The 11,635-nt window shown below is 40.2% G+C and overlaps 1 pseudogene; it reads left to right on the top strand.

Annotated features, from left to right (window-relative positions):
- Positions 1-390: 390 nt before the first annotated feature.
- Positions 391-3,206, top strand: LOC127783703 (putative wall-associated receptor kinase-like 16; annotated as a pseudogene).
- Positions 3,207-11,635: the final 8,429 nt, after the last annotated feature.

The raw sequence follows: 11,635 nt of genomic DNA, 5'->3' as shown, positions 1-11,635 counted from the left end.
TGGATGATTGAACAGTTTGTTCCATTAATTGGAGTCTTGCAATCACTTCTAAAATGATAAATCAGTTAGCTAAGTCATTTCATAAGTCAGTTGTCCTATATCCTATATAGTTAGTCTCATCTGTAACTAATGATATAATTAATAGCTAGATTATAAGTGCTAATCATCCTTGGGAGAAGAGAGGGGAGGGGAGGTCACATAGGGGTTAGGGGGGTGTTGGCCCTCCCTGGCCCCTACGGTGGCTTCGCCACTGCTCTGGTAGGCTGCAATGCCAGGGTTGATCTTCGCGCCCGGGTAAAAGTAAAACACGGCGGCCGCTGCGGCGACGACGATACTGGTAGTAATCTGATCAGCTCATGCACTGCCGTCTGCCCATTAGACCTCGAGGACATGACTCCGGTTTTCGCCATCGGTTCTGGCGGTAGCAGCGCAGCGTGCTCCGGGGTTGGCTGCTGCCAAGCAAACATCAACTTAGACATCCCCTCTTCGTACACAATCCAGATCCACAACTTGCAGGAGCTGGGAGGCTCCATCAGTCCAACGGATCTAGTGTTCATATCGAAAGAGGAGTTCAGCTACACCAATGACATGGCTTTCGGCAACAACATCCCACAGGCGCTCCCAGCCCTGCTAGATTGGTATATAAGCAGTGACCCATCAGAGTGTACGTACGAATCAGCCCCCGATTGTCTCAGCGCCAACAGCTTCTGCCACGCTTACGACCTTGGCTACAAGTGCCACTGCTCCGATGGTTACCAAGGAAATCCATACATTCGCGGTGGATGCCATGGTAAGTACTAGTACTAGTAATTAATAGGAGTAATAGTTTGCATGCCGCTTTATATATACTACTTATTAATGTCTTTTTGTTACTAGATATCGATGAATGCAAGTCCCCCCAAGATTATTCATGTTACGGCAACTGCAACAACACGCCAGGATCGCACATTTTGCGACTGTCCTCGTGGCTACGAGGGCAATGCTTCCACACCAAATGGATGCAAAGGTACCTAATTAATGGATTAACTCTCGTTCATCGGATTAAAAATACATATATATGTATATAATAAACTTACTAGCCAGTACTACAACGGTTTATATCTAATTACTATTACAAACTTGTTACTAGTACGTACTGTAGCTAGCTAGCCATCGATCAATTAATTGCTTAATTTACGCTGACACATGTTGATCGTTGCAGCACGTGTGTTCGCTCAATTAGTATATGTCAATAAATTGAGGTTGTTAATTTCATTACTAGCTACCCCTGCAGTGTTGAAACAAGAAATAGCGCGTACATTAGCACAAATTAAACTAATTAAAAAGTTCTCCCTGGTGTCATTATTATTTGTAGGGGAGCACACGGTAAAATTCCCATGTACGTTTTTTCCTATGTTGATCCCACACTAAAAGCTACTCCCTCCGTTTCACAATGCAAGTCATTCTAACATTTTCCGCGTTCATATTATTATTAATGAATCTAGACATATATATCTATCTAGATTCTAGATTCATTAAGATCAATATGAATATAGAAAATGCTAGAATGACTTATATTGTGAAACAGAGGAATTAGCTAGCTTGTTGGAAAATTAATTACTGCGTGTTTCAGCAATATAGGCACCCGCGGTGTTTTCACATATTATTAATTATTCCCTAATTTACACAGCTCACAACAAGAAAAGCAAATTAACTAATAGGAAAATATATATACTTTTTGTAGCATGTGATCTTATTGATCTTCCCATGCTGTATACAATTAACCAGACATCGATGAGTGTGGGCACCGCGAAACTTACCAGTGCTATGGAGAGTGCATTAATTTCCCTGGAGGTTTCGATTGCCTCTGCTACCATGGAACTGACGGGGATCCCAGAAAAGAAGGGGGATGCCTTCCGGTGAAGCATCATTTGTCAGGTAATAAGAGACATACAAAATCGTAATATATGATTAATGTAGCATTTCTATACTCACCGTTAAAATCTTCATTGATATTCTTTGCTGATATATAGTTTCCTTAACTTGTTTGCTAGCTCGAGACTTAGGTCTATTCATTGGGCTTGGGGTTGGCAGTGGCACAATTCTTTTGCTCATTGCAGTCGGTGCTCCCTTCCTATCAAGGAAATGAAGGTACGCAAGCTGAAAAGGATGAGACAGACATTTTTCAACCAAAACCACGGGTTGGTATTACAACGACTGATCTCACAAAATGCGGACATTAGTGAGAGGATGATCCTAACATTACCAGTGCTAGAAAAGGCCACAAATAATTTTGATAGAACTCGCGAGGTTGGCGGTGGAGGACATGGGATCGTATACAAGGGAATATTAAACTTGGAGGTTGTTGCCATTAAGAAGTCGAGGATCATAGTAGAAAGAGAAATAAACGATTTCATAAATGAAGTGGCAATTCTCTCTCAAATCAACCATAGAAACGTAGTCAAGCTTATAGGATGTTGCCTAGAGACCGAAGTTCCATTATTAGTCTATGAATTCATTTCAAATGGATCCCTAGATCAACATCTTCATGTTGATGAACCAACTTCGCTTTCATGGAAGGACCGGATGAGGATAGTTGTTGAAGTTGCTAGAGCTTTAACTTATTTGCATTCAGCTACTACGGTACCGGTATTCCATAGGGACATTAAGGCATGCAACATACTTCTTGACAATCAGTTAACAGCAAAGGTATCGGACTTTGGAGCTTCACGATATGTCCCTATCAATCAAGCTGAAGTGACTACTGCTGTCCAGGGAACGATCGGTTACTTAGATCCCGAGTATTATTATACAGGCCATTTGACGGACAAAAGTGATGTTTTTAGCTTTGGAGTTCTTGTAATAGAACTTCTTACTCGGAAAAGACCCACCTATAGGACTGATCAGGGTGATAGTTTAGTTTTGCATTTGCATCACTACTGAGAAAAGGACAGCTGGTTGGGATACTGGATCCTCAAGTCCTGACCGAGGGAGGTGGAGAAGTCATGGAAGTAGCATTACTAGCTGGGATGTGCACTAGAATGACTGGACAAGATCGCCCTACTATGAGAGAAGTCGAGATGGGACTGGAAAACTTGCGAGTTAGTAAGAAACTTGCTTCACATGATACAGCATCAGGTAGCCTTGTATCTCAGATGGCAGAGCATCGCATGATAGCGACAGGGGACATGGAGGAATCAAGCATACAGTACAGTATGGAAGAATAGATGCTGCTGTTATTGTCATCGATGTTGTCTTTTAGGCCACAATTTAATAATTACCGTGACATATGGTTATTGTCCTTTGAACAATTAATGTCATTTTTCGTTGTTTTCTCTGGTTTTTTTTATATAACTAGGAAGGTAGCCCGCGCACATGCGCGGGCAGCTTGAATTTTTATCGTCGAAGCTTGTGTGTGGTTGATTATTTTTCTTGAAATATTCATTATCGTTGATCTAAACCTGTTTTCGTCAATAATTTATTTGGGATTAATTATTTAGTTGGTTATGAATTTCTTGTGATTATCCTTGCAACAAATAAATTCTAAACTTAAATTACTTGAAACCTTGCGATTATGAATTTATAAGAATTGTGTCACACTACAATTGAGTTTGTTCCTATGTATCATTTGTAGTCTGCATATATTTTTTGGAATATTTTCGGCATATTTTATTTTTGGAGTTCCTAAACTTTAAGTAACATTATTTTCTTGTATACTACAGTTGTCTTTGTGGATTTAAGGATATATTAATTGAAGATATTTTGTATTAAAAAATATGGTAAATAGCAATGTTTTATCTAATTAAAATTAAACTTCTATTTACTCCTACTCCCACTTTTTTTATATGCTTTGCTATTTTCTATGAAGAAATGAATTAAAAATAAAATAAGAGCACAATTACAAAAATATAATTAGTATATGTATTTAAACATCATAGACTAAAGTACACTTTTGTTAAGTCAACTATTATTACATAGTATATTTTTATTGCATGAATTCTGTTTATTATTATTGTGTTCCTGAATTAATCAGACTTAGTATATGGAATATCGCACATACCATGTGTATTTAATACACCAAACATGAAGTCTATTCTCTCTATTCTTTTACTTATTTAGGGCACTAATCCAAGAACACACAACAGAGAATTTCCCAAACACTATAGTCAAAGCCTCTAGCTAGATGTGTATTTCAGATCACACCCAGTGTTTGGTATAGATTGGTACCTCAATTCCTAAGGCCTCTATTTTCATATTTGAAAACTTTTGGGTGGAGCTTGAGGGATTTTTTGAGCTAGTGAATTCTTCATGGAGAAATCATGGTTGCTAAAATGATGAAGAAGGCAAGTTTAGCTACAGGATATCGCGACTTCATGATTTAAGCTGTAGAATACCGCACGTGATCACTTTTGCAAGGAAAATACTCTCTAAACATGGTTATTTGTTCGTGGACACCGCGCCTATTAAAATATTAATTTTCGGTTGAATAGGAGAGATAAATGGTGTGAAAGGTGAAAAATATCCCTGACCCCACTTGTCAAATTCTTCTTCCTTTTCTCCCAATCCCACGCCGTTGTTGACGACGACGTCCTAACCATGGGCTTCTAGAATAACGACCGCGTCGGGTTGGCGACTTTGCAGTCGACAGGATGTGTGGCACGTTGAGGAGGCGCGGCCCACCACGGGAAGAGGCGGCTGCTGCAATTGCAAGGGCGGTGGCAGTGGCAGTGGCGGCACCAGGTGGTACTTGTGGAGCAGTGCCGTTGGTGGTGGGAGCAAGGGCGACATTGTGGACAACGGAGGCGGTGGCGCAGCCGCGACGCCATCATGTCCTTCATGTGTCGCCACCGCACTGTGTAGTCCTGCTCCACCTTAGACGTTGTGCACCCTATCAACCCTCGCGAACTGGTGCCACACTACTGCCAATGCCGACCCGTGCACCACATGCCGCCGACGGTGCTCCCCGCATCCTCCTCCCGTGCCTCACTTGATCTACACCGTAACTGTCGTGGGCGTCATCGCACGATGTCCCTGCTCTGCCGCTATCCTGACTGTCCCTGTTCCTTCATCATTGTCGTGCACTCCACCCGCTGGTCGCGCCACTGCTCGCGGCTTGCAGTGCTCACCGGAGAAGAGAAAAAGGAGGGAGATAGAGGATGAGATAAGGAAGAAGATCTAGAGGATGAGGAAGACAAAGGATGGACAATTTGGTCACTCCACATATAAATATGGGCCCCCTATTGACTCGTCAACACGAATGCACTATTTTAATGGACACGGTGTCCGCTGGTAAGTAACCACGTGTTTTCTCTCAAAATTGAGTTCGTGTGGTATCCCACAGCTAAAACTATGAAGTCGTGATGTCCTGTAGTAAAATTTGCCAAGAAAAAAGTATTACAGTTAAATTTAACTTTTTGAGGAAGACACTTAAGAACTGGAGTAAAACATTGTCAAAGCTGAATAGGTTGATAAAAAAACTGTAATTTAGTGGTGGATTCTATTGATAAATTAGTGGAGTGAAGTGATTTAAAAGTAAAAATAGAATGGGACTTCTGAAAGCTAATCAGATCAAGCTTTGATTTACGTACCTCAAGTACAAACAGGTCTATCTTCTAAATGAAGATGTAACATGTTTTCGTATATGATTGCCATGCAAAGAAAGGGGTCTGTGCCCAAACCACATATTTTCCTATATAGCAAAATATGAGTAATATTGATCTCAATTTATTTGTTTAATTACAAATTAAATAACAGTTTTAAAAATTAAAAACTGGAGATTTTGTTTAGTACATGATCACTTTCATACTTACGGGAGGGAGGGAGGTGGGGATGGTCGTACATACGTAGGGAGGTGTTGGTGGATGGGATTTATTTTTTAAAAGATTTGATCTAATAGTTGAAAATATTGGATCTACCAAATTGAGTGAAAATCAATGATTAGATGTTTTTATTTTCTTAGAATTTGTAGGATTTCCTCTAATTTATTAGAGTGTCACTTGGTGGTTTAGGAGCGTTCGTAGGATGCTATGTGGTGGTGTAGGAGCGTTTATAGAAAATTTAATGGACTAAAAATAATTATTTATTTATAGTAGCATCGAGACCGCTCCTGTACATGAACAGCTAGTGATTGCACGTTTAATTCACTACCCGCTAAAACTCCGTGGAAAAACAGATCTAATCATTTATGGTAACAAATTATGGTGTATATCTTTTAACTGCTTTAATTAGGAAAGAAACTAAGAAAATGAGGGGGAGAAACTGGATAGATCGTGCACATGGAGGGATTTGTACGTACGTACACACGTGTGGGGCCGGCCAGGAGAGAAGGGTGAAGGGGATTTAGTTTTGATCTAGCGGTCAATATTATCGGGTCCACCTTTTTAAATAAAAACTGACGGTTAGATGTTTTTTTTTTACAGATTTTTCTATAAATTATTATAGCGCCACATGGCGGTTTAGGAGCGTTTGTAGAATGCTACATGGCGGCGTAGGAGTATTTGTAGGAAGTTTAATGGACTTATAATATATAATAGATAGATAGCCTGTATTTTGAAAGTACAATTAATGTTGTGTTGCTTGTAATCGTGTTTAATATTAAATTTCACGTAGACGTGTTTAATTTAGTCTGTGAAGCCATTTATGTGCAAAAGTAATGACTTTGTCAACATCTGTGTTTTGATGTATGTTTGATTGAACTCAGTACATGTTTCATGTGGAAAAGGATGATGTCAGCAATGTGCACGTGTCTTGATGTAATCTAAATTAGCGTAGTGGTTAGTACCGAAATAAAATTATATATGACGATGCAAAATTATCTATTTTTTCATCTTGAAATCTATAAAAACATTAGTATTGCATATAGATGGGCATATCACCTGGAGATAGTGTTTATATTGATTCAATTATATGCTGGATAAGGAAAATAATAAAAGAAAGTGACTATAACAATTTTCTTATCCTACACCATTCAATTATGATTATATAAAAAAAGTTATATTTTTCTTTAGTTTTTGGAAGTCCTGTCAGCCACCATTCTCCTGCTCGTGACTACTGGTGTTCATATTATATATTTTGAGCATAGTCTTTTATTGGTAGACGTTCTTATATTATAAAATAGAGCAAGTAGACAACTTGTTGATTTGGGGTAATGGGGATAAGAGTGGTGATGGACAGGCAAACTAGGGTGTTTGGTTGCTGGCCAAGTATGCCAAGTATGTTTGATCAAGTTAGTAGTATAGTGTTCGGTTCTAGCCACATATTATAAGTCATGTCAAACTTTCCTTTAACATAGCCCCACGCATTTCATAGGCATAGTATAATACGTGGCAAAGAAGGTAAGGTGTGGCTTCATTTTTCTTGGTCACAACTTTCGTAACTTAATCATAAATGTTTGGCTAGCTTAATTAGGTAGTATTAGACAACCAACCAATCAGCCTCATAGATTGTAGAAGCAATGTCATTGATACTGAGGTCAGATCACAAGAGGGTAGGAGAGATACGTGCATGGGAGAGTGGGCTATTACAGGAAGTGTGGTACTATCACATTGATAATGTTTGTTTCACTGGTGGAGAAACCATCTTTACTCCCGGTTTATAACCCCCTGTAGTCCCGGTTTTCTAACCGGGACTACGAATCCGGGACTACAGATCGCTATCTTTAGTCCCGGGTGAAATAACCAGGAGTAAAGATCGATCTTTAGTCAGAGGGATCTTTAGTCCCGGTTAATGCTACCAACCGGGACAAAAGAGAGGATAGGGGCAGTCCCGGTTGGTCCATTTTCTTTTTATTTTCTCCCAAATCAAGTGGGATGTATATACCCATATCAAACAGCAAATCCCCAAATCGAGTGTCATGCATATACCCAAATCAAACCTCAAATCTCCAAATTCAAAGTAACATCACAAATCATTCACATCACAAATACAAATCCTAAGTTACTTACACACAAATCAAATAAATCACAAATCTTTAAAAAATTACACACAAATCAAATGCATCACAGATCGATTATACATCTCAGATCCATGCAATGAATCACAAATTCTAAAAAAGAAATTATACATCTCTCAATCACAAATTATAAAAAAAGAAAGAAGAGTCGGCGCGCTGCCGCTCCGTGCGCGGCCCCGCCGCCCGCGCCGCGCGTAGCCCCACCGCCCGCGCCGCGCGCAGCCCCACCGCCCGCCGCGGGCTGTGCCTCGCCGCCCGGCCACCGCGTGAGGGCGCGCGTGGCCACCTCCGTCGCCACCCGGCCGCCGCGTGAGGGCGCGCGAGGCCACCTCCTTCGCCGCCCGGCTGCCGCGTGCGGGTGCCTCCGCGCTTCCTGGCCGCGCGAGGCCCTCCGTGGCCGCCCAGTCGCCGCCGCCTGAGAAGTGGGGTGGAGACAGGAGGCGGCGGATCCAGAGGAAGTTGAGAAGTGGGGAGGAGAGGGGAGGAGGCGGATCAGAGGAAGAGATGAGAGGAGGAAGAGGAAGAGATGGGGGTGAGTGAGGAGAGGAGGAAGAGGAAGAGATGGGGTGAGTGAGGAGAGGAGGAGATAAAGGTCAGAACTTATTAACTGATCCTCCCGTGCGCCTCGGTCCTCTCGATCTCGCACCACGCATGTCGATCTTTTTTCTCGGTTGGTAACACCAACCGGGACTAAAAATAGATCTTTAGTCCCGATTGGTGTCACCAACTGTGACTAAAGATAAAGGAGGAGTCTGACACTACCTGCCGTCTTTTAAACCAGGACTAAAAATGATCTTTAGTCCCGATTGATGTTACCAACCGGGACTAAAGATCAAAAAGTAGCTCTAACCTTTAAAACCGGGACTAAAGATCATTTTACTAACTGGGACTAAATATTATTTTTAGTCCCGGTTAAAAAGCATGTTGACTATTTTTTAGTCCCGATTGATGTTATCAACCGGGACTAAAGATTCATTTGTAATACCGGTTGGTCATACCAACCGGTGAAATAAAAAGTCAACATCACCGCTCCCAATTCCCGAGCTTATCTCTTCCCTCCCCCTCGTTTTCTCCTCCTATCAATTTTTTCTAAGTCACCCCCTCTCCTATCAATTGGTGCTATCAACCGGGACTAAAGATCTATCTTTAGTCCCGGTTATTTTAACCGGGACTAAATATGTCCATCTTTAGTCCCGGATTCATCATCCCGGTTGTATAATTCGTCGGGTTATCATATATCTTATATAACCTCCGGCAATATCGCTATCTAATCGTCAATCGGCTAACATCTGCTACTAGAAGACAGCCGATTAGGTTAAATACCGATATTGACCTAGATTATATAAGATATCTACCACTCTATGAAACATCCAATGACTTGATTGTCTAGATATTGTCCTTCTTTTCATACTTATAGCTGCATCAATTGAGTTTGATCTTGTGAGTCGTGATTAGAATCTCAATCTCTAGCCTGTCTTTGGTTGCCGGTTAGGGTAGTATCGGGGTTTTAGCCGATCTTACCTGATTTAGCTTTATATTTCATGTGCTTAATTGATATGCTAGATCTGCCCTTTATGTTAAGATCTTGTTGCATTTAAGTATGTTACACTTCTGTCTATTATATTTTATTTGGTTTGATATCTTAATATAGAGTAGTATCGGAGTATTAGCCGATACACGCTAGATCTATCTGATCGGCTATGCTATGAACATATATAGTCTTGTTGTTAATATATATTTCGATCTAAGTGATTTATACTGTCTCGGCATGGCGACCGATCTATCCCAATCACTTGATTTAAATATATATCGAAATGAGGATTATATATTGTTAATATCTACAGCCGATCGATTAGATTTAGTTCTTTCTTACTTATTCATGATTGCCGATCGATTCACATATGACATCGGCTCAAAGATAAATGATACGTCATCGGCAACTAGCCGATCGGCTATCGTTTATGGATTTAACCGCGGTTTCTTTGTCTTTGTTTCTTGTTGATTGCAGGATCAAATCAACTAGCACGCTCATACACCTAAAGGCAAGCTTTTGGACCTGCACTGGAATTAAGCAGATCTCCCAGGCCTCATGTTTTCACATCAACAGAACCATAAAGATTAATAAATCTAAGATTCGAGATGCATATAGGTTGTATTTAAACATAAAGATGATTCATAAATTCATAACTTCCAAAACTAAATTGATAAAATGAAAATTCTTTCACTAAAAACCAATCTAACACAGAACACACCTAATTCATGAAAAGCATTCATTTTAGAGCGTGTTGAATTTTTATGGATGTTAGTAGGTTTTGATTTTGTGCACATGTATGTATGTTTAGATGAGGCGCCGTCAAGCTATGAGGAAGTCTACTACGCTGCTGCAGAGCAAGAGGAAGGGGAGCAAGGCAAGCCCCACCTCCCTCCTTTGAATACATTGAACCCATGTTTTGGTGGTATTTAAAAAGATTGCAAAACATGCATGATGTTCATTTATAAAACTACTAAAATTTTGTAAATATGTGTAGACAAACACCCAAAGATGCATGGCCATTAAAAACTTCACACAAAGCCTTGACCCTTAACGCCAAGCTATAGGAGCAAATCCACTAGTCACAATAAGTATAAGATTTGGTGCTACTAGACTATATTGATGCTTAGCCATGCTTAATGTGTTACTAATTGTCTTATGGGCTTATTATAAACTAAAAATGAATATTTGCTATGTTCTGGACTGAAATGAAATTATACCTTATTTGCTAAACAATAGGATGGAAAATGAGAATTTTAGGTTTAGGCCACAAGTGGTGCTCATGGTTGCACCGATAGGGGGAGTGTGAGCCTAGACCGACCTAAGAACTTCACTCATTACCTGTACATTTTGTAAACAGTACAACCACATGTGCTAGTATGGGATAGCCAAAGCTTAGTAAATTATCTATGGTTTAGCCTTGCATTTTGGTAGACCGGTATGTATGAGTCATGTGTTGTCTCAGAGGAACTTCCTATTTGCCCGTGGTGGTAGTTTAGGTGACTAAGTATGTCCAATACAACGGTATTGTGCCACGTGGTGGGTTCCTGAGGTTGTCCGCCACCACGGCGTTAAGTTTAAGGCGTGGGCCCGCTACTTAACGGTTCTAGGGCATGTCCTAGAATGAAGTAACACGTATCGTGCTGGTGTAAGGCTAAACTATGAATCTTGGAGGAGCTTTGTTGTGGGTAATAAATCGGATACTTATGTATCACATCATGTGGGTAAAGTGTGCGTACTTTGCAGAGTTAAAATTGATCGATTAGCCGTGCTCACGGTCATGAGTGGCATGTGGATGAGTCATGAGTTTAGACTTTTTTTTTAAATCCCTAAATGCTGTTTTATACTTCAAAATGTGATGATGATTATGATTTATGTCCTTGCTGCCATGGAAGGCACAAAGGAGCTTTATTACTTATGATTTACATCATATATTATACTCATTTGATAGGTATATACTTGCTGAATTTTGCTAAAATAAAATCTAGATTTGAACTTGGTCTTTACAAATAAAATTTGCTTTATGCTAAAATTAACCAAGATGAACCTTACTTTGATTATACCATACATGTAGTGTTGTAGGCTTGATTGGTGCTTGCCAGTACAATTCATTTTGAACTTACTATTGCTTGTGTTGTTTGTTGCATATTTAGACATGGTTGTAGGTGAAGTCA

This window comes from Oryza glaberrima, chromosome 9 (assembly GCF_000147395.1).
Source record: "Oryza glaberrima chromosome 9, OglaRS2, whole genome shotgun sequence".
NCBI classification, from domain to species: Eukaryota; Viridiplantae; Streptophyta; class Magnoliopsida; order Poales; family Poaceae; genus Oryza; species Oryza glaberrima.
The sequence above is the reverse complement of the archived record's forward strand: the minus strand, read 5'-3'. Positions and strand labels throughout refer to the sequence as shown.